The sequence below is a fragment of the Struthio camelus genome, chromosome 10 (genome assembly GCF_040807025.1).
Source record: "Struthio camelus isolate bStrCam1 chromosome 10, bStrCam1.hap1, whole genome shotgun sequence".
In the NCBI taxonomy this organism is placed as follows: domain Eukaryota; kingdom Metazoa; phylum Chordata; class Aves; order Struthioniformes; family Struthionidae; genus Struthio; species Struthio camelus.
The window spans coordinates 2,668,592-2,693,969 of record NC_090951.1 but is presented as its reverse complement, the minus strand read 5'-3'; the positions used below and the strand labels follow the sequence as shown (position 1 = coordinate 2,693,969).

The following is a 25,378-nucleotide window of genomic DNA, read 5'->3' as shown; positions in this document are numbered from 1 at the left end:
TTAATCTCTGTCTGGGCTTCCGTTCCTGGGGCTGGGACGGGGGTGTAGGCAGACATAAAGGCAGCATATGTGCGTGTATACAGTTTTCTCTTTAGGGGAAGTAGAGGGAGAAGCGTGGCAAAAGCAGGGCGTCTTTGCAACTATAAGGACGGGGAAAGAGCTTGGATCGCGCTGTATGACGACATGAGCCGCAACTGCGTGGCTGGGTGGGAGGGTGCAGGTGCAGCGTTCGGGGATGCGGGGACCCGCTCCCCCGCGGTGTGGTGCTGAGCACATGGGGTAGCATTCCCGGGGCGGGCTGGAGGGCAATGGGATCCCAGTGCTGCTGGGGAATCCACCGTGGAGCAGAGCTGGAGGCAGCGCTCCTGAGCTTCGAGCAGGGAGTGGGAGCAGTGCTTTGCCCAGAGCTGAGCGATTGCCTGTGCCAGAGGCAGCCTTCGGACCTTGAATCCTGCCCTTTTCTCTTGTGCTTCAGCATCACGGTTTGGCCTCAAGAGCATTCGAGCTGGGAAGTTTTGAGCCATTTTTAGCTGCCTGGCTGAAAAGGGGAAGGGTGGGAGGAGGGAGAGAGAAATACCATGCGGTTAGTATTACATCCCCGACACAATAGGAACTTTTATTAGCAATTTTCCATTGTGTTGCAAATGGCGAAGATCATTGTTATATTTGCATGCTTCAGCCTGTCCTGGAGAATTAGCTCTACTCTGTGATTGGATAATAGTTTTCACATTGCATTAGCTTTGGTATATGGAGTGAGATACAAAAACCACAGCTAAAGAGCACCAGCTCTCCTGTCATTAGAGCCATTCACTCCTATCTGGTAGTTCAATCTAGGAACAAACCACTATAAGAAGCTCAGGCTCTTTGTGGGATACAAAAAGGGGAGGTGGCAGGTGGACAGTACTTCTGCTCCAAGGGTATTGATTGCAGTTTTCAGGCCAACAAAAATGCATGCTTTCCTGGTTAAAATAACAATAAGGACCTTCTTTTGCTCTAGGATAACCTAGGGATTGACTAGATTTATACTTGGCTCTGTGGAGGATATGCAGCTATTGACAGCCTGAAAGAAATTAGGCCAAGAAAACAAAACAGAAACAACTGGGAATCGTTGCAGCTTTCAGTCTGAAGTATTGCCTCCAGGATCATAGGACCCAGGCACTTTGACTCCATGCCATGGCCCTGTTTTTTTTCCTTTGAGTTTCTGCATGGTGCTTTCCACAGCAGAGCTCTGCTCCGTGCTGTGGTCTGGAGGAAGCTGCAAGGTGTGTCTTCCCTATGGCGTGACCAGGAGCACATCCACCAAACTGCTGGGGGTGGTGGGAAGGAGGCTCAAATCCCTTTACCTCTCTCTGTCTTTCGCTGCGTTGCCAAGTGTGGCTTTAATGCCCATGTTAAATGGCAAAAGTCACTGCACCACTCCCTTGATCCCTGAGCGTCCTCTTGCCAGCCCTCCACAAGCTCTCAAATCTCTGTGCATCTCTACTAGAACAGGAATCCCCGGGGTAGAATGTCTTGCTAAAAGGTGGGAAGCTGTTGCTGCTGAAGGAAAGCTGCTCTCCTCAGTCTTAGTTCTTTTTCCCAAAAGGAGACAAGTAGGGAAGAAACTTATCTGTGATTTATTGAAACCAACAAGTTAATCCAGTCATCCCAAGAAACATAGTTAAACTGATGTCGATCCCAGCCTCAGTCTATTTTCTCTTCTTCTCCCAACAGACATTCCCATCTTTTGAGAAACTGCTCTTGAGTCATTTTAGTGCTTTGCCAAACATTAGAAATGAAACTCCATGTGCTGCAGACAGGGTTTCCATCCCAAGGATGAACTTTGCACCAGGACTGGATAAAGGCTCTAAGGCTGTAGACTGAGCTTCACTGGGCTTGATGTGATCCAAGACCAGATAGCATATGGATACGGTACCCTCCCTGCCTTCTGCTTTGCTATTCCCAAACCATGGCTCTGATGAATAAGCCCAAGGGCAAACATGCATGCGTACTGTACAGTGTAAAGGTTAGCATGATGCTAGGGCTGCAGAACATCTATTTGTCCATTCTGCTCACAGAAAAGGCCTTCATATTTTGTTACCATCTGGACAGCAAATGTGCCCTCCTAAGGGAACATAGTTTTGACCTTTGCTCGTTTTGTTTAAGAATAAGTATAAGGCAAATGTGTAACACTTGCACCAGGGATCTCCTGTCAGCACAGCAGATAGGTCTGGAGAGCTGACTTGGCTTTCTTACTTGTATCATATTTTTATGATGCATGTATATAAAAGCATATATTTATTATTTGTATTTTGCTGAAGCTTGGGAAGAGGGAGCCTCTGTCTGAAGCAAGGATGTTTTTAATATTAGATCTGTGATTAATAGTTTTAATGTGAACAAGTCCCACCATATGCCGCGAGCTTCACACAGCGTACCTCTTCGTTGCTGCAACGCAATCGTCATCAGGAGGTGAGTGTATTTGTTGTGGGGCCTTTGATTCACAGCACCCGTTGCATGGATGGTGGCCGTTAGTTAATCCAGTCTGCCGCGGACCATGAACACATTGATGCTCGTCTCATTGGTTACGAGCGCAGACAGGTCGTGTTGTTTGGTGACTGCTGATATTTGGGTTGTTCCGCTGCCCGCTGGCTGGTGACTGCCAGGCTCGCTCTAGCGCGATGGGACGAGTTAGGATGTGTGCCTTTCCCTTCGTGTCGCTTGGATTCAGCTACCAGGAGCTGGAGCATGCCAGGCAGACCCCTGCCTGTAGGGCTTTCTCCTTGTTTCACTTTTCAAAGTCCTGAAAAAAAGTCCCGGTGTAACTCCTGAAAGCAGAGACTCGGAGCTCTTTTTGGAGGGGACGGAAAGGACAGTCTTCCAGTTGCCAAGGAACCTGGTAGCTGATGCAGATGCAGCAGATAGGAAGTTTTGGAGATGTTTTAAAGCAATTACTGTTTGCAATGTGTGCGCAGATGGTATTGACAGGGTGCATGCGTGTTGGATTCCCTTTTCCTGCCCCGTTTCAGGGTGTGGGTGCTGGGGCAGCAGCCCAGCTCCGATCGGGGTGTGGGCGAGCGCAAGGCAGCCCTGGCTCCGGCCAGTACCCTCGGCGCTGCGCAGCAGCGGCACAGCTTGCGTCCATTTGTTTTATGATGTTTAAAAGGGTCCTGCCAACATTACATTGGAAAATAACCCCCGCCATCTGAGCTGTTCCATTATTAAGATTGCTCAAGTAGCACAATTGAAAGTATTTATTAAATAAATGGCTGGTTTATCTTTCTTTTGCCTTGCACTCAGGGGACTGATGTTGAACTGTCTCTTGCTGACTTTAAACGGGTCCTGCTGCGTGAGTCACTATTGAACAAGACCAGCCGGTTTCGCATTTTCTGGTTGGTGCATACTTGGTTTCTTTTACCCATTTTCTTGCACTGGCTGAAAAGCTGCCTAGTGCGGGTTCTTCCAGATAGGCCTGGGGATGTTTCCATTTGCGCAAACAAAATTAGTCTTTGACAGCAAAAGCAAAACAAACAACTTCCTCCTCCCCTCGCCCCCCAAATTAAAGAGCGTTTCTTTTCCCTTGTTTTGTAACATGACTTTGTTTTAACATACAACCCCCAATTTGGATCGTACCGTTTCTAGCACTGTCCCTTTAAAATCTGGATTTGGCAGCAGGTCGCGGAGGCTGTGGCTCCTGACTCGAGCAGATGGCTTTAGTTAGGCCAGATTCGGTGGCAGGTCTCTGGGACGCTGAATCTCTGCCTCGTTCTCTCTTTTTCTGTCATCAATAAAGCCATTGAGAGAATCTTTAATAAATAAACAAAAAGCATTTTCAACAGACAGTGGGATGGAAAATGACTCATAGGAAAACAGAGTATAAAGTATACTCTAGTATTAGGTATTACATGTGTCGAGTTTCTGTTTTGGGTCCAAGAATGCTGTGGTTTTTCTCTAAGGATTATGCCATTGTGGAATAATGTCATTGTGGAGTATTTGGTCAAGATGAGCTGATTGAGTCTGGTGGTTACTTACAAATATATATTTCTGTACTTTTCAGAGTTTGGAAAATCTTTGACAAGCAGTTTTCGGGAGACTACAGTCAAATTATTGCCATCACTGTTTCCAGCCCTGCCAAATACCATGAAAACTGCTGGAGTCATGCTTTCTCTCTCCCTCTTCTCCTTTCCTTTTCTCCTTTTGCATGGGTCCTACTTTTTTTTTGTCTTGGGAATGGGTGAGAATAAATTGGGCAGGATCCTTCACACTGACTTGGACCTACCAAAGCCAGTGGGACAGGTCCTAGAGGAAGGCTGGAAGTGCAAGGTCCCCATGGGACAGAGAAAAATGGGAGGGAAAAAACTTGCGTAGCAGCTAACATGGCAAGGTTGGGCCCCCCAGGGATGCCAGTGGGGCATGTCAAGTGACATGTCGCACGTGCGCATGTTACAGCAAGCCACCTGTAGAGTTAAAGAGGTGCCCAAGGAGGGCTGATGCCCAGTTCCTCTTTCCTTGTATCGTGTGATCCTCGTTTCCAGAACAGTAGTCCCTAGAAACATTGCTGTATCCGTTTTTGGTAGGAGGTGGTAGGATATCATGCTTTTTTCCCATTATTCAAGTGAGCTGATGATTAGAAAAGGAAAAAAACATCTTTTACAGTTTGGTTTCCAGCCTTTCTGTGGAAAAAATGTACTTACTGACTATCCCAAGTTCTAGCAATTATAACTGCGATCGCGTTAGCCGGTTATCATCGGCTCTACCTACACCGTCGGCGTTGTGCGGGGGCCTGACAGTGGTTTGACAGCTTGGGGTCAGCACAAGGCAAATTATACTTAAGCGTCATTGAAGAATGTAAAGGAAGTGTCAAAGGATGAACTCGAAGGAAAGGGATTAGGTTGTGGGTTCCCTCTTTCGTGAGTCAGTGAAATATTTATAGAGCAATATATACGCAACTGTGGACAGTCTTTAAAAATTAAAAACACTTGAAGCAAAGCGAGATCATTTGGACACAGAAGGCCTCATTTTCGAGAGTGTCCTACTCAAAAAAAAAAAAAAAAAAGGCATATCCACACAAAATACTATTTCTGGTTTTGCCAGCCTGTCACAATTATTCTGGGTAGCACATAGAGGGCTCACCTGAAGCGTGATCCATGCTTTACTTTCTGTTTGGTTTTGGCAGTCTTAGTGGGTAAGGGACTGGGAGCATCATGTGATGTATACCCACGTGGAGGACACTGTACAGGGGTCAAATTGAAAATGGAGATGTCCCAGTCAGAAACCCTTTCTGCATCTGGAAGGGGGTCTCAGTGGTTTTCAGGATACCTCGGCTAGAACAGACTGTGGGAATAAGACGGACCAGGAGACAGCGTCAGTCACTGGAAAGCCCTTCTGGTTCCATCAGATCACTGGGTAGGCCAGGCATGTGCCATTCCTCTGACGCAATTATTCTTCATACGCCTGTTGACCTGAAATTAAACTCACTGGAAAGCCGAGATTGAAGGCAGCCTTTGTCTGTCTTGCTCTGAACACGTGGAGACTGGGGCCTGGCTTTGGGGAGGGGGGCAGAAATGTGGGGGGACGCCTGCTTGCCATTCACATGGATGTTTTAAGTGGATTAAGAGGGGAACAATCACTCTCCAGGGCTGTCTTAAGTTTTAAGAATTACCTGTAGGGCCTGCTGGAATCCATTTTTGGATGACTGGAGATTTTTTCCTATTCGCAGTGACAGAAAGTGTGTCCAGTGGTCTGGAAATGTACCCCATGCTGTCAAAAGAATGACGCTCGCTCTCTCCAGCTCGTGCTGAAAGCTCCCCCCGTCTGGCTAAAGTAGTAGCCAGAGGGAGAGTTTGCTCTGTTTTCCCCTCGTTTGTCATGCTGGCAGCAGGTCTGCCTTGGAGGAGGTCTAGAGAGGGGGACACAGCGCACATGAGCAGGGGCAGGTCCAACGGGTCTCTGGTCACTCCACCACGTGGCTTTTGCTCTGCAGAGGAACAGGGACAAGACAGCAAAGCAAGAGCTGCCTGTGCCGTCCTGCCAGAGCAGAGTCCTGCCCGTCCCCTGGGATTCCTTATTGCCTCCTTTGATTTCCTGGAAAGTCACAGATTTAGCACCGGGAAGATAGTGTTGGAGAGTAGCAGCCTTCACTGCTGCAGCAGAGTTACTGCAGCTTGGGTCGCGGTCAATTCATCTCCCCGGACCTGGAGGCACCACTTCTCATAAAGGGCTGCCTGGTAACTAGAAAGACCAAAAGGTGTTTAGGGAAGGACACAAACACATTGTAGGCTAAAAGGAAACCTGACTCCATTCACAGCATTACCCCAGCCGGAGCAAGGAGTATGGTTTGACCTTGCATTTGATTTGTGCCTGGTGCTCCTAGTTTCCAGGCTCTTACCTGGAGGGCAGACATTAGCGCTGCTATTGCAAGGGATGTTTGGTCTGTGTTTCAGTCTTCGCTTCTAAAATTTCCTCGGCACTTTCCCCCGTCGCTGTTTTTACTACTAATATCCCAGGATAAAGTTATTAGTGAAGAATCAGAGGAGCGGTAACAGAGACCTTTCTGTTTGCTAACAAAACCTCTTGACGGTTCTTTTTCTTCCTGAAGGTTTCTGGCAGCAGATGACAGGCTGGGACTGCAACGGGAGAAGGAGCACAGCTTAACTCCGCTCGGAGGGTCATCCGAGACTGCGCCGCTGCCTGCTGGCATGTGGTCCGGGTCAAGCGACAGTAAGGAAATAGTTTCTTATTTCTCTTCTGTTGGTAAATCACTTACCAGCACAGCACAGAATGTTTTCTCTGCAGCGCGCTTGTGCCCATGGCCTGGGGACCGCAGGCAAGGCTTGACCTGTGACGTTTGGTTCGCTGCGGGGCAAATGCCCATCTGCCAACGCGTGGCTGCAGGAGGCAAAGATTGCCCTTAGCCAACTGCAGGCACGTGCAAGGAACGTGGGTGCTTCTGGAGGCGCCTGAGCCCTAGACGTCCACGTTAGCATTCGACACTGCTTTTGGCTACAGCTGAGCCCCCGCTTATTAAAATCACAAGCAGTAGGGAAAAACCAGCATATTTATCGCAGAGTTGCTGGGACTTTGCCTTCTATGAGTTCTAGGCTTGTCTTGCAGAGAGTGGCAGTGGAGGGGAGGAGAGCCACGAGCCTGAAAGCGGCTGATGGCAAGCAAGGCGTTTCCTTCTGGCTGTTAGTGATAGCAGAAATCTTTCCTTAAAGATGGAGGCTGCATGATATTGCCCAAGATGGGAAATTTCCTTAGATTAGTTCTGGGCATTTTGTGCATGCTTCTTGGAGAGTCTCAGCTGTAATGAACCTATGAGTTAAGAGTCAAGGTAAGGATAAAGAAATGGCTAGTTAGATGCTTTGGGTTTATTTATATATATAAAATTATATATATATTTACACACACACAGACACACACACATGTATACATGGTTATGTATTCTCTAAATGTGCGTACTTTAAAGGCCTAAAGATATGGTATCTGCAGTCTCTCCTCTCAGCCACTTGAAAATGTAGATTGAATCTTCATTTTATATGCTGATTTAAAGTTACGGTTTGAATCATACAAATGAAATATCTTTTAAATAGAGAATAAGGAAATACGTATTTTCTCAAGTGACTTCTTTTCTAAAATGCATTGTGTAACATGCTAGTCTAATGACTTGTTGGGATTGAACATCCTTGCATCCTTGTCTTGAACCTGAGCATTCTTATTAACAGTTGAGGACTTTGTACTGTAATATAAAACAATGGTGGTTTATAGTATTTAACTTCCCTGACCAGACCAGTTAAGATAGGGACCATTCAGACATTGGGAAACGGTATGTCTTTGCAGAAGAAAGTTTATTCTAACTTCTATTGGTCATAGGGTAGCAAACCTATTGGCATGCAGGTCATTTTCTTAATTTTTCCTTTGTTGTTCAGTTTGTGTTATAGCATCTTAGGCTGAAAGTTTTACAATCCAACGACTTTATGATAGCATGAGTCGGGAATTATTTAAAGTGATATTAAGGGTAAGGCTTGCGCCAATAAAAGCAGAGTTGGAACAGCAGTCAGGAGAGATGTGTAAAGCACCGTGTGTATTTAGGACATGATGTCTCTTACTGGGTGAGCCACAATTACACCACACTGTCCTGAATAATTCCTCTGTAGAAGCCCTAACGTTCAGCCCGCGATAGCCTGTGCTCTAATCTCACGTTCAGGAGTGGGGGAATGCCTCGAGCAGCATGGAAGCCTCCATCAGCCAGGTTAGATGTGTGTGTGTGTCTGTGTGTGTGTGTGTGTGTGTGTGACACAGTAGCTGTTTCCGTATTTTTCCTGGATTCTCCAGGAGAGCGCAGAGTGCCTTGCGTGGGACAGGCTCTCTCCCCTCCCTTCTCCTTCTTCTGCCACGATAAGATGTTGCAGCCCAAAGTCTGACCTACTTTCTCTTATTCTGTGTCTCTGCAAAGTTGGTGTCGCGCGCTGTGTGTTGTTTCCAAATCCAAGGCTTTATGGCAGTTTAAAAAAAGGGGGGGAAAAGGGAAGAAAGAAAAATAAAAGGGGAAAAAAATCACTCTAGAAGCTCAGCAACAGTGAGTAGCCTTCCAATAAGGGCTTCCCACCAGTCCCAAGCAACCCTACAATAACAAATGGAAGAGGGCTACCCAGAGCTCATTAACGGGGGACCAGTGTCGTGCAGAGGCTTTGAGCGACCCTGTCATATTCAAGCAGGTCTTGTGGGCAACCTTAAAAAAGTGAAACCAGTATGCAAATGGCCAACAGAGTAAAAAGAACGTCATAAAGGGGAAATATATTTCACTTCTGAGCTTCTAGGGAGTTGGAAATAATGTGGAAAAAGATGTTGTTATTTAATACTGATGAATGATCCTCTGGCAGCACCATTAATCAAAGCTAATCATCGAAATGTTTTGGGGAGAGGAAATTTGTATGCACTGGTTTTGATTCCCATATAGAATAAATGGCTTCATCGGTTTCTTCTATAGAGTTTGAAAAATGTCCAGTGGCCTGCTGTTTGCTTGACCGTCTAATGACTTAGTAAAATCTAGAGGGCTCAGCAGAGGTTTTGCTGGCATTAAGAGCTTGATTTAATACTTTTAAAAGCAGCTGAAGGAGTCAGATTCTTCACTGACTCTCAGGAGTGATTTTACTCATGATTTCTAGCTCTGATTCCTCCCCCCCCAACCATGTGCATTTACCATTCAGGTACCTCTTTGGTATAGACTTGCAATTCACAGAGAATGATTTATTTTCTTGCACATCAAGGTGGTAGTTCCACGAATGATCTCTCATACAGGAGCCCTGCAGCAATTCTGCATCCTGCGTCGCACCTACTGAGGGCTGTATTTGGAAAAGGGTTCTTGCTTTTTCATAGTAGGACAATTACTCTTCTGATTATTCACCTTGCAACTGCAGATATGTTTCTGTATCGCAGGTGTCACAGAAAAGACTGGCTTGAGTGCCTTATTTAGCAAGTGTCTGATTAAAGACAGTAAAACCTCGCATCTAGGAGCCTGAAAATTGCCATGCTGAGCATACCGCCCAGCGCGGCGGACAGCCTGGCTGGCAGGAAGGCCGTAAAGTTGGCAACTTCATCAAGACTTGGGTAGACTTCACAGGAAATGTGCTCAGCCCCCGAGGAAATCACACGAGGCTTGGCACGCTGGCCTGCAGTTGTCGATCCTCCTCTGGTCCACGTGCCCGCCTTTTAGAGCGCTTTCCATCCCAGACACGCACCGCGCGCCGTGAACGGGGGCGACCCCTCGCCTTGGATGTGCAGGTCACCTCGGAGCTTTCCCACCAGGGGGATTTCACCCTCTCCCCGCAGCAGGTTGGCACAGGGTGCCCAAAGCGGTTGCTCACAAGCCGAGCAGACTCCAACCTCCGGTTTATTTCCTGAGAGCGGCTCCTGAGAGCGGATCGCGGGCCTTCACCTCGCTCGGAGCTGAGGATCCTCCTCTTCTGCGCAGATGCTTTAAGGCACAGCAGTGGTTCTCAGTCAACAGTTCTGGGTGACTAAATAGTCGAGTCCAATTTTACGAGTCCCACAAGCTTCACAGAGACCTTTGGCCACAGAAAACTGCCAGATGAGTACTTGCAAATACCGAACGATACGGTCCTGCAAGCGATCGCGAGCCCAGCGTGAAGCTCTGCTTGGGAAAATACTTGCAAATGGTTTCCAGGGTGGATTTGCGCAAAGGCTGGAAAGACGTTTGCGCTTTTGGGATGGATTTTCTTGCAACTGCAAAACGAACGTGAAATTCATCGGTGAGAACTGAACCCCGGATCGTTTGTTTGAAAAATGCAGTCTCTTGCCAACCTGATATAAAGAAAAACCGGAGGTGCAGCAGTGTAAAAACTTTATATCCCGTTTGATACGGCAGAGGCAGAGCTGCAAGCTGTTGACAAAGGCGCCCATGCGTGCAATACCATATACTCTGCACCTAGGCAAGCGACATAAACAGGAGTTCAAATGCAAGGGTCAGCCAGCAGCCTACAACGAACCCATGGCTGGCAATATTCATACCAACCACAATCAACATTAAAAATTTTTATGATGGCGTTGAGACTGCCGTGCAGAAGAGGAAGAAATCAGAGAAGGCAAATGCATATAAAGCGACTGGAAAATCCCCCTGCCATTGTCGTATTACCTTCCTAACCCATTCATAACCCCTGCTCACATCTTTCTGAAAGAGCCATTATGTGTGCTGTGTGTCAGCAAAGAATGTTTGCTTTTCTCCATCAGTCTCAGTGCTTCAGATAACTTTTTTCCTTGTATTCCTGATGCTTATTTTTTCTCCCTAACAGCTGATAGCTAAATATATTCCCGATCTCAGCACTTCAACTTTTGCTGTTTGTTTAATGACCTTCACTCACTTCAATATGATTAAGTTCGTCTGTGTCTGGGTGTTTTGGTTAGCGTTAAATTGCCTTTATTTCGGGAAGTTCATTTCCACACTGTGCTTTCTCCCAGTTGTCTTCCTGTAAGTGAGGAGGGTAGTTTCTGATCCAGGTCTCCCCTCCTCCCCACTTCTGTTTTGCAATTTTTCCTTTTTGGCTGGCGACCGGGATTCCAGTTCTGCCTCTCGGCACGTTGCAATCTACCTTGGAAAACAACTTCTCGAGCAAGGGGAAACTCTCTGCCGCCGGGGCACAGGAGCTGGCGCTGCGGGGGAGCGTGCCTGGCCGTCGCCTCCGGCCCCGCATCCCCTCGCCCTCGCCGGCTGCTTTGCTGGGCTTGCCGTGCCTCGGCGTACGCACCGCGACACCAGGTGCGTGCAGGTCTTGTGCAGGGTTTTCTGGGGTTGTGCATGCTCAGTCGCCTTTGGTTTTCGATGCCGCGTCCAGTTGGGGCCCCGCGGGCGGGCGGCAGTGCAGCCGGCGGAGGATAATGAGGCTCCTCCACGAAACAGCAACCAAAACGCTCCACCTGGAGGTGAAAGCAAATTATAACGGGGCCTCTGTGGCCAGCTGGTATTTTTAGATCAGGAGCTGGATCAAAAAAAATGAAGGACAGATACTCATTTTGTGTTGACTTGAAACGAAAGCTATTTTAAGGAAAAGAATCCATAATTTAAAAAAAAAAAAAAAACGAAGAAGAGGAAGGCATGGAAGTGTGCAAACTGGGTGGCAGAGAGGGGACGCGCTGCCCGGCGGCGGCCAGTCCGGGCGGCAGCCGGGCCTCCCCGCACTGGGCTGGGCGCTCGCGGCGCCGCGCTCTGCCCCCTGCAACAGCGTTTTTCACTTGTGAGCAATTTATTGAAATGAAATCACCCAGAATAATTAGGCCTACAATTCAGAGGGGCTCAGGACCGCAGGGAACCTTGGGGCCGTGGCAGGAGTATCTCTGTGTTTTTGCGCGGCAGCTCTTTGCTGCCTGCGCTCAGATGAGCGTTGAGCCGGTGATGCCGTCCACGGGGCGTTCCCGCTGTTCCTGCAAACTGAAAAACGCCGTTGTCTCTCAGGATGCTCTGCACGTAAATATTACTCCAAGAGAAATTAGTGCTGAATATATGTGGAAAATAACAAAAAAAAAAAAAAGATGTCTTGCAACAGTTACAGGAAATTAGTGAAAGTGAATTACACCAAACAAAATTACCCTGCTACGAAGCACATGTGTTCCAAGGAAGAACCTGAAAATCATTTGAGGAGACTTTTTTTTTTTTTTTCCTGCAAAGCTAATGGATCTCATAATTTTGCACAGTCCTATTGGAAATAGGAAAGAGCCTGCCGTGTCCAATTAGGAATTAGAAGAAGAGCAGCAACAGGGAGAGAGATTTCTATTACAAAAAAGTGACTTTGTTCTCAAGCTCCATGAAATCCTGCTGAACTGGGAATTCTTTCAAATACAAAGATATTTGCTGGTACCGTAAAAATGCTGGTAGCTTGTTGCCAAGGCTTCTTTTTTTCCTTCACTGGGTGCTCTCACTGCAAGCACCTTGTTTTGCCCGTGTAATTGTGTGCCGATGCTCTGCCGAATCTGGCCTTTCCTCCAAAGGTAGTGTTCTTGTGCAAATTTAGGATTTTCTCTGGGATATATGGGTTTGTTCTCACTCAGGCAGAGGAGAGAGGGGACCTGGGTCTCCGTCACCAGCCGAGTGCTCTGACCACTCGGCCGTTGGTTAAAAAGGCAGAGAATTGCGGGGAGTGAGTCGTGGTGGGTGGGACGTGGCGCTTGGGCGCGATGGGGCGTGCGAGGCGGTTCTCGCCTGAGCCAAGACTCCAGGCCCCAAAACGTGGACAAAAGCACTGTGCCTCATGCCGAGATCAGTATTTAGCATCTTTAAGTATTTACTGCTGTTTCAGGAAGCAGGAAATTCCTAGCGCTATGTGGGAAGCACAAAGTTCGGTCACGCAAAGAGGGAGGAAGAAAGTTACTTGTAAAATGCACTTGATCCTGGTGGGATTTAGTAGCCTCTGGTGAGATTATTCTTTATCACTGCAAGGGCACGTCACAACTTTGGAACAGAGCTATCCGATGGTTTGAGTCAAACCGGTGCAGCTGATCACTTTGGAGGGGTAAATATTTCTCTCTTGCTCTCCTAGCAAGGTATTTCTGCCGCAGCCAGCAGCTGGAAGGGGCCGTGACCTGCAGCCAGCAAGTCCCCATCTGCGGAAAGGCTGGGCTTTTCTCAAACAATACATTGGGTTATCGTAAAAATGGAGGAACTGGATTTAGATAGTCTAAGGTTTTCGATTTTATTAGCTGTGTTTTCAAACCAGACTCTGGTTCCTTTTGCTGGAGTACGCCCCACCGTCGGGCTTTGCTCTCCTGGCCGTGTCCTGCGGCCCATAACGAGCTGTCTGGAGGGGGAGGAAGGAGAGGTCAAATGCCTTCCAAATCAGGTGTGAACTGAGACACACTGAAAACGGATTCTGTTATTGTAGCAACCAGAACACGGCCCTTGGAGGTCCATGAACAGCCCCAAAATAGCTGTGCTGGCGCTGGTTGCTGTGGCGATGGCCAGGCTTGGGTGACCTCTGAGGCAGCTGGGCTGAGATGAACAGAGGGGTCCAGTGCAGACCCAGCCGCCCTGGCTCCATGTGCGGTTAATCTGCGCTAGTGGTTCGTGTCTTGCTTTCCGCAAAGGCAGATGCCTTTTGGCCCTCACACTTGAGCATGGAGAACATTTGCTTTGCCTTTGTTTTGGGTGAGATAGAAACCGTGATGGAGCTGCTCTTTTGACGTGTGCTGGGAGGTGTCGATAGGATCATGCTCCCTTATGTTGGGGTAGATGACTTGCTGGGAGCAGGCAGCAACCACTGGAAGGTCAAATACATTTATGCCTATCGGGAACCAGATCCGTGCACCAGGCAGGTAGCCTGATAATGCAACTCCAACCAGGTTATTTAGGCTCCTTTCCTCAGGGCTTCTTTTGACAAGAGAAGATGCCAAAGCAAGAGCAAGTCAATGGAGAATACTGGGTAATAGTGGCAACAGTCTTTTTGGCCAGGAAGGGAAAAGATGCCATTTCCTTTTAAAGTGAGCTAACTTGCCCTGAAGAGAGCTCAGTTTCTGCTCAAAAGGGTAAAGAAGGACTTGCACATCACCCTTTGTGGAGTTTTGCTTCCTAGAAGGACAGCTCTTCAGAGTAGCAAAGTATTTTGGAAAGCACCTTTGCATCCAAGGGCTGCAAAACACACAATATTGACAACCCCTCTGAAAAGCTATAGAAAAATATTCGGACCTAGCAATGAGGGAGGCTCAGAAATTGTGGAGAATATGTGACCACTGGCTTGGGTGCTTTGGATAGGGCACCTGCTAGGACATGAATAACCTCTTGTTATTCTCTTTACTTTGCTAGCTCTCAGTCAAGAGCTGAGCTTTTGCACATGGCTTCTGTAGTTAGGCTGCAACCTAGCAGTGACTCCGTAGCCACAGCAAGGGCTTCTGGTGCTGCACCACCTGCAGCTGGTTGGTACCATAACAGGCTGAAGAAGCTTTTGTAGAGCGGACTGGAGCCTCTCCTAGTAGGGCCCAAAGTATTTCTGCCTGTGCATTGCTCCTTCTCCCATTGTAGTTTCTTCAAGAGGCTTGCCATGGATAACTCGGGATTTAACCGGGGATCCTTGAGTCAGCAAAGCAAGATGTTTCAGAAAGGGCTTTTGCACAAATCTGAATGCCTGACCTGTGTGCTCTGACTAAGCCCAGAACACTCCACTTTATCACGGCTTTTTCTCTCCTAGAAGCTGAGTGGTGGGAAATGTTAGGAGTGAGCCTGGAAACGTACTCAGACTTTGTTGGAATCCGGATACCAAACTCCTGATAACAGCGAGATTTAAAAAATTAAAATAACCATTAAACAAGAGTCATCTCCACTGAGCATGGCCCTCTTCCCCTCTCTGGGCCCAGTTCCCAACACATTCCATGGTGTGCTCTGTTCCTGGATAGAAAACAGCGTGAGGAATATTGATGGCTGTGAGTAATTTTCTGCCTGGGAGTCGCCACATGCTGCTGGATGTTTGTTCTTGAGACCTGCATTTGAAAACCCTATGTGATGCCATGCCAACAGGGCAAGCGTCATCAGCTTCCAAGATCTCCACCAAGCCAGAAAGGAGAGAGGGCTCCTCTTGAGTTTCCAGTGCTGATAGGGTTTTGCCTCCCCACTTGTTGCAAACCAAAGCATCGAGCTGCAGGCAATATTGCAAGCTTCTAGCAGCGGTTGCTATAGGATAGCTGTGGCAACACATTTTAATAAAGTGGCAGAAGTGAAGTGTCAGTAATCAGCAGTCCATCTAAATTAAGTTTTTCAAGTCTAAAAGGACCCTTGTATGTGAATTACACAAGTCAGCACAACTGAAGTGGTGGACTCAGTTTTAAATAGAACTCTATTTTAGACTGTCTTGGCAGTTTGGCAAATTCTGGCTGGAAAAAAGGGCACTTAGGAACTGTTATTAAAACTACCCCAAATACCAGAATTTGCGGTTGCTGCTTTGCAGAACCCCTGCTCCTTTTCTGCGTCCCCAAGCTCTGGTCTCTACATCTTGCCCGAGGGGGCCCCAGCACAGCTCTCCTCTGTCTGGGGCCCCTAGTCCTTCTTTCGAGGGTGAACTGATTCCAGCACCTACTGGCGAGCAACAGCCAGTAGCAGTGGCAAACCACTGGCTTGGGCTGCCCCCTTAAAATACAGCCTGGATGGAAAGGGGAAGGCGCTTCAGAAAGCTCGATACTGTTCCCCTGCCATCAGGTGAAAGCTGTCAGCTCTTTTCTCCATGTTTGCAGGTAACGTGATGACAGATTAGATAGCAGCTCAGCCTAATTGACAGATTATTTTTTCTCTCCGTGAAGTTCACTGGGAGGTCAATGCACTTGAGGGGCTTTTTTTTGTTGTGGTGGTGATTTTTCTGGTTCAGTCCGTTTTTCCTCCTGGGTTGTAACTCCTTTAGTAGATGAAGAATGGATTCACCTGCTTTACCTTAGGCATCGAAAGCTTAGACACTGAAGCCTGCACTAATCACCTTCTACTCCCTTAATAGCAACAGAAAGGCAATCAGCACATCCTCAGACAGGTATCTAAGGAGAATTGCCTCACCAGCCTGGAGAGGACATGGCTTTATGCTTGCAAGTCTTTATGCCTGGCAGCTCTCGCGTATCCCCGTGCCCTGCTCTCTACGGACAGCTGAGGACCTTCTGCCTCATCCGTTTGAAGCTGTTTAGCTGCAGCTCATAGAGCTGGGAACCTCTAAGGGTTTGAGTCCTTCAAAGGTCTAAGCCTAAATTGCTTAGGTGCGCTAGAAATGGGACTTGAATGACCAGCTGTTTTCCCCTGTGGTCCTAAAGGAGAGATGCTTTTGGAGAAATATGCTGTCTAGTTACAGACTGTACTTCTAGGACACCTGGGTTCCTTTCTCCACAATGACTTGCTGTGTCATATGGGGTAAACCTGTTACCTGTGACTCAGATTACCCATTTCAGAGTGGAAGATCTGAAAGGAAAGGTTGTAGTGGGAAAGCCATGAACTCTAGCTTTCATGTATTTGTGTATCATTCTTTGGAGGCAGAGGCCAAAGGTTGTTATACATTCCAGCACCTTTTAAAAAGAGACATTTGTGTAACCAGAGTCGCAGAAGAGTTGGGGTTGGAAGGCACCCTCTGGAGTTGGCCTAGTCCAACCCTCTGCTCAAGCAGGGTCAGTTAGAGCAGGTTGCCCAGGACTGTATGCAGTCAGGTTTTGAATGTCTCCAGAGATGGAGACTCTACCACCTTTCTGAGCAACCTGTTCCAGTGTGTGACCACCCTCACAGAAAAGTGGCTTGGTATGTTCAAGTGGGATTTCCTGTGTTTCAGTTTGTGCCTGTTGCCCTTGTCTAGTCACTGGGAACAGCTGAGATGAGTTTAACTCCACCTTGTTTACATCCACCCATCAGATATTTATACACACTGATAAGATCTCCCCAAGCCTTCTCTTCTCTAGATTAAATAATCCCAGCTTTCTCAGTCTGAGAGATGCTCCGGTCCCTTAATCATCTTTGTGGCCCTTCACTGGACATGCACCAGCAGGTCCATATCTCTCTTGTACTGGGGAGCCCACACCTGGACCCAGCAGTGCAGATGTGGCCTCATCCGTGCTGAGCAGAGGGGAAGGATCACCCCCCTCGACCTGCTGGCAACGCTCTGCCTAATGCACCCCAGGATGCCGTTGGCCTTCTTTGCCATGATGGCGCATTGTCCAGAAACCGCACCAAGCAGCCAGCCTGCTTTCAGAAGTCCAGGTGCCTGCCTCACTTTACAGAAGCCCTGCTGCCGCGCATTCCAGCACTCGTGGAGCTCCCCATCCCTGAGAATCAGCTGCAGAAAGCCGGGAGCGGCTTTCGCATTGTTGCCGGTTGTAATCTGAGCGCATGATTGACTGTGCTGTGCGTTCATCGCGGCGACACCTGTGAGCAGCAGCTGCTCAGGGCGCACTGCGCGATCCGGCTGCACAAGCATGCGGGGAAGAGCGGGCGGTTGCAGAGGACCCGCAGCCCCGGCAGGGCTGCACATAGCCACCGAGGGCATGTTTAGCATCATGGTGGGGAGCAAGCCGGCCTCTGCGCGGCCCCCGTGATTAATTTGCGGCTGTCTTCCCTCACCTGCAAAAGAGCTCCTCTCGCGCTAGTGTGTGAAAATTCATGCTCGTGTCTCTCCAGCCTAACAAGGTGGTTTAATTGCAGTACATCGAAAAGATGATAAGCAGTAAGTTGTATATTGGCGGTGCTGCACTAAAGCGATGTCAAAACACACCTGTATTTTGCTGGCTAGGGTCAATTCTTCCACCTATGAATTTGTCTGGGCGGATTAGAGGGATTTTATGTATTTGCCCAGCAGTTTTCCATGCCTGACAGCCTTAACAAGCCTGACCTTATCAGATGTGTGCAGTGTTTTTGGCTCAGCCACAGCGCAACTCGGGAGGCACATCTTTGTGCATAGTGCAGAGGCATTGCAGAGTGTCCATGTGATCGGAGCAGGTTTGGAAAGCATCTGACTGTTGTGCGCATGCACCACAGTTGATCTGCTTGTGCGTGATGCATCTGGCACATCCCTGGTGCCAACTCTGTTATCCGTGAGCTGAACAAACGCACATAATGCTAGGAAATCCTGTGCCCTGTGCTGCTCCACAGTTGATGGGGTTTGCACGAAATCAGGAATGCTGGCTACACCGACTCATGACACGTCCCTCTGCAGTGAGGTTATCTGGATGGGGTGTTCTCTGGCACCCAGACGTGATGGTTGGATATGAAGAATTTTTGGCTTAGAAATAATGCTCTAACTGTCAGAAGACCATCTCACACCCACTCTATTTCCCCCTGCTCCCTCTCGAGTCTTATCCCCTCTTCCCTAAAGAAAACCATCCCCCAAACAGAGGGTTGTTATGTCTCCTTGTCTTCTCTGGCAGTTGGAAATATAAGTTTTTCTCATCTATCTTTTTGGCATCTGTTCACACTCTCCAGAACCTTGTTGGTTTTGCACTGATTCTCGCTCTGAGACTGACTGCAGGACCATGGGAAAGACTTTATAGCTCCTCTGTGATGGGGCAGTGATATGCAGTCCGATTAACGGCCTCACCACCCTCCGGATCCTGGGCTGAGCACGTCCTCGGCAAAGCCCATTGGATGACATTGGGCTGTGCCACGTGAGGGTCCAATCCCAGCCGACCAGAGCCTGGGGAGGAGTGGGGAGGGAAGCCAAGGGTTTTTACTTCTCATTGTATTCTTCACACACACAGATTTGTACTTTGGCATAGTTTGTCGTAGCGAGTCACGCACGTGCCTCTCAAGGGAGAAGTGGGGGCAAAACCCCCAGCTGGTCCTAGGCTGGATCTGGGTTGTGTCTGGGAAGGGGATTATCCACCACAGCTTTCTGCATTAGTGATGGCTCAGGAGGCCCCTGCCAGTCAGACAGGAAGTATCCCAAGTTTAGGAAGTGGAGCGCGTAAGCTGTGTCCCAAGCAGAGCCCCAGCGCTGAGCTGAGGGAGAGGAGAAGTTGTAGGTGGCTGCAAGGAGGTTCCACGGGCTCCTCTTCAGGTGCCTGGCCTCGTGCCGAATGGCAGCGCAGGCGTAGTCATCTCTGGTGGCCTCACTTCAGTCTCCGTCCCCGTGGCCCTGCCTGACGCCGGGGGCTGCCTGCACCAGCAACGTGGCCCCACGGGCGCCCACCGCCACAGCCTTGCCAGAGCCCTGGCGATCGTGCAGGCTGGAGGCTGCAGCAGCTGCTCAGTCCGGGGGCAGGGGGATTGGGCAAAATACCCCAATCTCTGCAGCCTGTCTTTCCAGCCAGAAGTCCTTTCCTTAAGCTAAAGGGAACATAAGAGTTCCCTCGAGGGTAGCGTGACCCATGCACAAAGCGGAGAGAGCAACACGAGACACGTGTGCTGCCATGCCTCACTCTTGGCCGATGGCATCTGCAGGGCTGCGAAATGGTGTCATTCATCCTCATGAAAGCCTTGACAAAACATGTGTTTCTACTTGACTCTGCCCATTCACTGTTTAGATTATTACCAATCCGGTACATTTTTTAAAGCAAATGAGGTTTCAGAACGCCTGTTGATAAAATCTTTCTTACCCTCAGTGGAATCATTAATTCAATATGCTGAAATACCATTTTAATTAGTTTGCACGATGGTCCCAAGAGCAATGAAATAATGCTCTTTATTGTGTGAGTATGTAGAGTGCTATGCGTAATCCTATTCTTTATCTCTTGTCTTCTGTTCTGTCTTACTGGCAAATATTAGCGCATCCTGTCTCCTAGTCATATCCTTGTGCGAGCATGCCAGCAGTCTTAAGTTAAATGCTCAATGTTACATTGCAACAACATTGTAGTTACTACTTGACTGCAAGAAAAATCAGAGTTAAAGGCTACCTTTAATTGCTTATGTTGTAGCCAGGTATTATGACGACCTCCAAGCAGTGTTTGTAATATCACTTATCCCTAAGCCCCAGTCCTTCTTCTCTCTGCTCTGTTACTCGTTGCTGTGACCATAGTAGGACCCACAGTTGCATGAAGAGGCCAGAGGCTAGTTACAAGTGTTTGGTCAAAGGCAGACCCTGCTGCAAGGAGTGCTGGGAGAGCCCTATGACTCCTGTCCCCCTGTACCAGGACCTCCAGCCCCAGGAAGACGGGATGGGGATGGATTAACGGACTCACCCAAGGTCACTCAGGTGCTCTGCAGCGAACACAGAAACTCTTTGCTGGGTAGAGTGTGATCAAAGAGTTGCTCTGGTTTAATTTCAGGTGGTTTAGCTGTGACCCGGTGAGCACGCTGTGATGTTGGGGTACCACGTATCCGTAAGACTGCAGGTGCACGTTGATCCACTCTGGCCTGTTTAGAAAGTCTCTGTACTCAGCCGGTGATACTGAACTGACTTGGCTGAAAGGAGCTCTTCTTGCATAGACAGGCAATAAAGCATGAATTACCATGGTGGAGTGGTGGTCCACTATGGTCTTAAACATCCGCAGTACCGGATTGTGAAGTGCTGATGCTGTCCTGTTAGCAGTCATGTCAGTGCTCTTATATCTGCTGTGTTATGCTGTGTTATGCTTGGCGTGGAGCTTCGTGTAGCCCTATCTCTTTCGTTGTCCAAAGGGGGGTTGGTTGCCCAAGCAGTGGTTGAACTTTCCTCCAGAAACAGAGAGGAAGAGGAATTGGAGCTGGATCACTTTCCTCTTTCCCACTCTCTATCCACCTTTGTTCCTCCATCTTCTTGCAGAGCACCATGGCTAGGCGGTTGCAGACATTGGTACTGGGTTGGGAGTCATCCAGTGCAGTGGCAAGAGAAAGAGGAGTTCCCAGTGCCCATTGGAGCAAACTGCTGCAGTTGGTGAACTCCCCAGGAGCCCCAAATATGCAGAGCAGCCAGGGAGTTGGGGCTTGGCAAGGGGATGGACACTTGCCCCGACTCTGACTTGTATGCCTTGAACTCCGCTCCTTGTCCAAAATGTCCAGCGTCATTGCTCACCTCCCAAGACAGACAGTGACAAAAAGGACGCTGGCAGGGTAGTGTCTGAGAGATCGCTCCCCTGTCCTTTCCGCCAGCCAAAGCTCTCCTAGCTGCCGCAGCGGTTGGGTAAATGGCTACTGCCTGCAGCATCACCTTCTGGCACTTACTGCCCACCCTGCACGCTGCTACTCTGTCCCACGAGCTAATCCAGTCGCTTTGCCAGAGCCAGCTTTGGGGCCAAGCATGCAAGCAGCTCAGCTGGCCCAGCTGAAGGTTGCAGTGACCTTCAGCCAGGGCGAGAGCCAGACCCTGTGGCCTGTGAGGGGCAGGGACAGAAAGGGATGGCCCGAGGACACGCTGTCCCAGCTTCAGCTTTCCCTCAGAGGAGATGAGTGATTGAGGGGGCGAACCGGAAGATGTCAGTGGTTGCAGAGAGAACCTGCCACCGGACTGCTCAAGTTTCTCCGCAAGAGTGGGTCTCATTTTGGATTCCCTGGTGGACGTGGCATATTTCATAGGCGATGCCTTGTTACCTTTTCTCCTTCTAATCCAATCCATGCTGATGAATTAGAACTCGAGTCGTTACGGGAGTTAGTGCAGCATGTCGTCCCGCGCTGATGTTACCAAAGGAATGCACAAAGCTGTAAGAATAACTGCAGATGGACATAAATCACCCTCGCTGCTCATTTGCAGTTCTGCAAAAGCAGAGGGATTTTTGTTGCTAATGTCCTTGGTATGCATTTCTTAAAAGGTTATGTCATTTAATGGATGTCACAGAGCTGTGGTGAAACTCCCCCGTCAGATTGTGTCTCACTATGCTGAGCTCTTTTTAAAGCTGCTTTTATTCTGAGTTAGTTATAGCACTGTTCTTTCATCTCTTTGGCACATTCCTTGGACACAAACCCACTGTCCTGTGCGCTGTCACATGGCCCAGCTGCTGTAGACCTGCATCTCCAGGGCTAAACCCCACAGAGCTCTCAGTAGCTGAAGCACATCCTTTGCTAATGGTGAAAATTGTGGGGATTTTGCAATTCACCTCTTCAAGGAAACACGACAGATAAAGCAAACAGAGATCCAGACTTTGCAAAGATTCCAAAGAAACCCAGGCATTTTACTTTAGCTAACCCAAGAAACACACAGATCTAGACAAAATAATAAATGCCCAAGTATGTTTTCCTGCCCTTTTTATTTAATGGCTCTCGAGAGTTCTTTGAACGTTAAGTCCAAGTCCTCTAAATAATCCCAGATCCTTCCTCTTCCTGCTTTCATGCACCTGAGCTCTCCTCTAGCACACAGAGCAATTCTCACTTTTGTATCCGGTTTCTAAAAATGACCAGTGATAGATCTTCCCTTTGGTAGTGTTCCCATCCTTTTGCAGATGATTCTTGTTCAGTCCTATCATATGATCCAAGACTCTCACCAAGTCTGTTGCTTAGTTATTTCAGGACTGGAATTCAGATTTGAAAACTGAGTTGCCTAAACATTACCTGTGTTTCTGGCTACCGAGCATCCATGGGAACTGTGGATCATCAATGGAAAAAAACAATGGGAAAACCAGATAAGCTCCACATTCAAAATTAAGTTTTCAGTCATAAAATATAGCCATAAAATATTCTCTGCTACCAAATAGAATTCACAGGCAATACGTAGGTTCCCAAAATCATCACAAGGTAGTCACATTTCTTACATGCTAATCAAATTTTTCATAGAATATTATGGTAAGTTTGAAAATTTGTTGTGCAAAAGCAAAGATGGAGAAAAATCTTTAGCTATAAAAACTGAGGTTTGAAAACCTTTCTCATCCCTGCTCCCTTTGTGGCTGTCTTCTGTTTCTAAGCCAGAGACCCTTACCACTGTCCCATTGCTCATGTGGGATAACTTCCTATTCCAGCAGGAAAGACCTGGAGGTCCTGGCATAGGCAGGGAGACTTCCCTTCAAATCTCAGCTCTGCTCTAAATTTGCAGCAGCTTTATCTGCTATAACTTTAGGATCCTGAGCAAGGCAAAGCACTCAAGCTCCTTCTATAGACCATGGAGTGAGCCATCTCTTAAGGGAGATGTATCTTACTATCTTAGAGGCTGACACTGAACTGGGATGAATAGCCTTTTGAGACTGCCTAGCTTTTGCTTTTGGTTGCAAAGGAAGCCTAAACCTGAAGTTTGCATTAGCTGCCTGACTTGTAGAAAGCTAAAGTTAGGTGAGATGGATCCTACCCGTACAACGCAAGCTTTCAGCATGGCTCAGCCTCATTTTCTTTCTCTGTAAAATGGGACTTATAGTACTTCTCCACCTCATGGGAACACAGCAAGGATAAAGATGAGAATGAATCTGAGATACTCAGGTACTGTGAACTACGTAAGTGCCAGAGATACAGATGGGCTCTAAAACAGAAGAAAGTGGGTAAGAAATGAAGGGAAACCTTATAGGCTTTTATGCTGCTCTTGTAAAGTATAGAAAAACCTTGAACTTGATATTGCCTCTGAAATATCTCCAAATCAGGGAGGAACTGCCAAAGCTGATCCAGTTCTGTCCGTTGAACCAAATAACTTTGAAGGAGAATAAACTCTTAATGAGTGGCTGAACATGCCAGCTTCTTTATCATAGAATGTGATTTGTAAACCATGAGGAGGTGGTTTGTGACTAAATAAATACAATCTGTTGGATAATGTGCCGTAAGTTTAATAAAAAAAAAAAAAAAAAAAAGCTCTGAGCTGAATTGCCTCCCAGGGACAGTGAAGAATACGGACCAGAACATGGATGGGGTGATATGCTGTGAGGGGTGAGGGATACGCACTGCAGCGTACAGGCAGATCTCTGCTGGGACAGTTTGCAAAGTGCAGCGTATGTCAGCTATGAAAACAGGCCCTGGGGCTGCCCGGTGAGGGCCTGGCGTTGCAGGGGCACGTGCAGAGCTGTGCCGGCATGAACGCGTTGGCCCAAATGCCATGGGCTTTCTTTGGCCCCACTCCCGCTGCTGTTCGTGGGAGGGGAGCAGGGCAAAAAGTGATTTGTGCTAGGCCCAGGGAAGTGAAATTCAGCATTACGACTTTACGTTTGAGGTGACCTCCCACATGCCCTGCCGCTGGAGAAGGAACCCGCTCTTGCCTTGATGTTTGATGCAGAGCAAAGAGCCGTGGCCGGGTTTGGTTTGCTGACGGCAGCCTGCGCAGCGTGGAGGATGCCCAGCACTCCTCTGTGCCCTGTGGAGTCTCCAGGGCTTTGAAATTTCATATTTAGGTGTACTGCAGAGACGAAGAAGGCATCAATGTGCACAGTGCATACCACCTGGATTATATGTGGGCTCCAGGATTTCCAGCCAGGTGGTGTGAATCCTTGGGGAACAGGGCTGCTGATGCCGTGGCTGCTCTACTAGCCAGCTAGCATTGCCTCTTCGGTGCGTCATAGTAGAGGCTTGCTCGAGCCAGAAGACAAGATTTATCTGCAGGCAAGCCCTCACCCTAATACCAGCAATACACCTTACATTAAGACTGAAATGTTTATTAGTTGTTCTCATCCTCCCTCAAACCCATGCAGATGGTTTTGCTTTCAGTTCCCATGGCGTGGAGTCGGTGTGTGTGCCCATCAACAAGGCTTAGGAGCGTGTGGGCAACTCGGATACCGAGCAGTCGGGCCCCACGCAGGGCTTGTGCCCATGGGAGCAGGACCAGATCTCTCCGTATCTGCATCTCTGCAGGGGGTGGAGAGAAGGCAGATGAGAAAAGAAATGCATCCCTGCCTTTGGTCGATTGAATTTGGAGTGACCTAAAGGCAGAGGCTCCTCCACAAATGTCGTCTCCTCCCTCTGCTGCACTAGTAGAAAGAATTTGTCTAGGCAGATCTTGTCTGAGATTCCCCAAGGGTAACATTGCTCACCATGATACTCTTGCAGATTACCCTGAGACTTTGGTTTAATTTTTTTTTTTTGTGCTCCATGCAGGATGTATATGGCTTTAATTTGTGTATAGGGTAGGAAGAAACACAGACTCAGGACATCCTTTTCTAATAATACCCCATATCTTTTAAGGCATTACCTGAAAACTTGGGCAGACATGCATTTCATTACCTACTTGCAAAATGATTAGGGTTATTAGCCTTAATGTATATTGTAAAAATGGATAGTGGAATTTAACCCAATTGTGGTAATATAGAACAGCAAAGAAATCCAGTTATGTAACATGGCCTGTTACTAACCAGAAGAAGGGAACCCTCTGAAATATTATTTTTCCAGTAGGATAGCTGCCTTCTAATTAAGTTTATTAAGTAATATCAAAAGCATATGGAAGTGGAAATGCCATTGTTTCATCATGAAGCGATTAAGTTTGTTAGAAAGTGAAGAGCACAGACAGTAATTTCTGCTTGTGTTGAAAAGATAATATCTACCCGAGCTTATCTGCACGGCTATCTAGTGCATGCTCTTTAGCCAGCCCGTTTGCTTGGCTTATACCTTCAAAGCCTTTTTTGCGGTTATCGTAGGGATTAT

The 25,378-nt window shown here is 48.0% G+C and overlaps 1 protein-coding gene across 6 annotated transcripts in view; it reads left to right on the top strand.

Annotated features, from left to right (window-relative positions):
• ZNF469 (zinc finger protein 469) overlaps positions 1-25,378 on the top strand; it is a 281,089-nt gene that overhangs the window by 160,894 nt on the left and 94,817 nt on the right. For 4 of the 6 annotated variants that reach the window (XM_068955996.1, XM_068955997.1, XM_068955992.1 and 1 more), the window contains one exon: positions 6,575-6,696. The exons of the other annotated variants lie outside the window; for them this stretch is intronic. The gene's annotated coding sequence lies outside the window, so the exon portion shown is untranslated. The remainder of the gene's footprint in view (positions 1-6,574; positions 6,697-25,378) is intronic. 6 annotated transcript variants of the gene reach the window in all.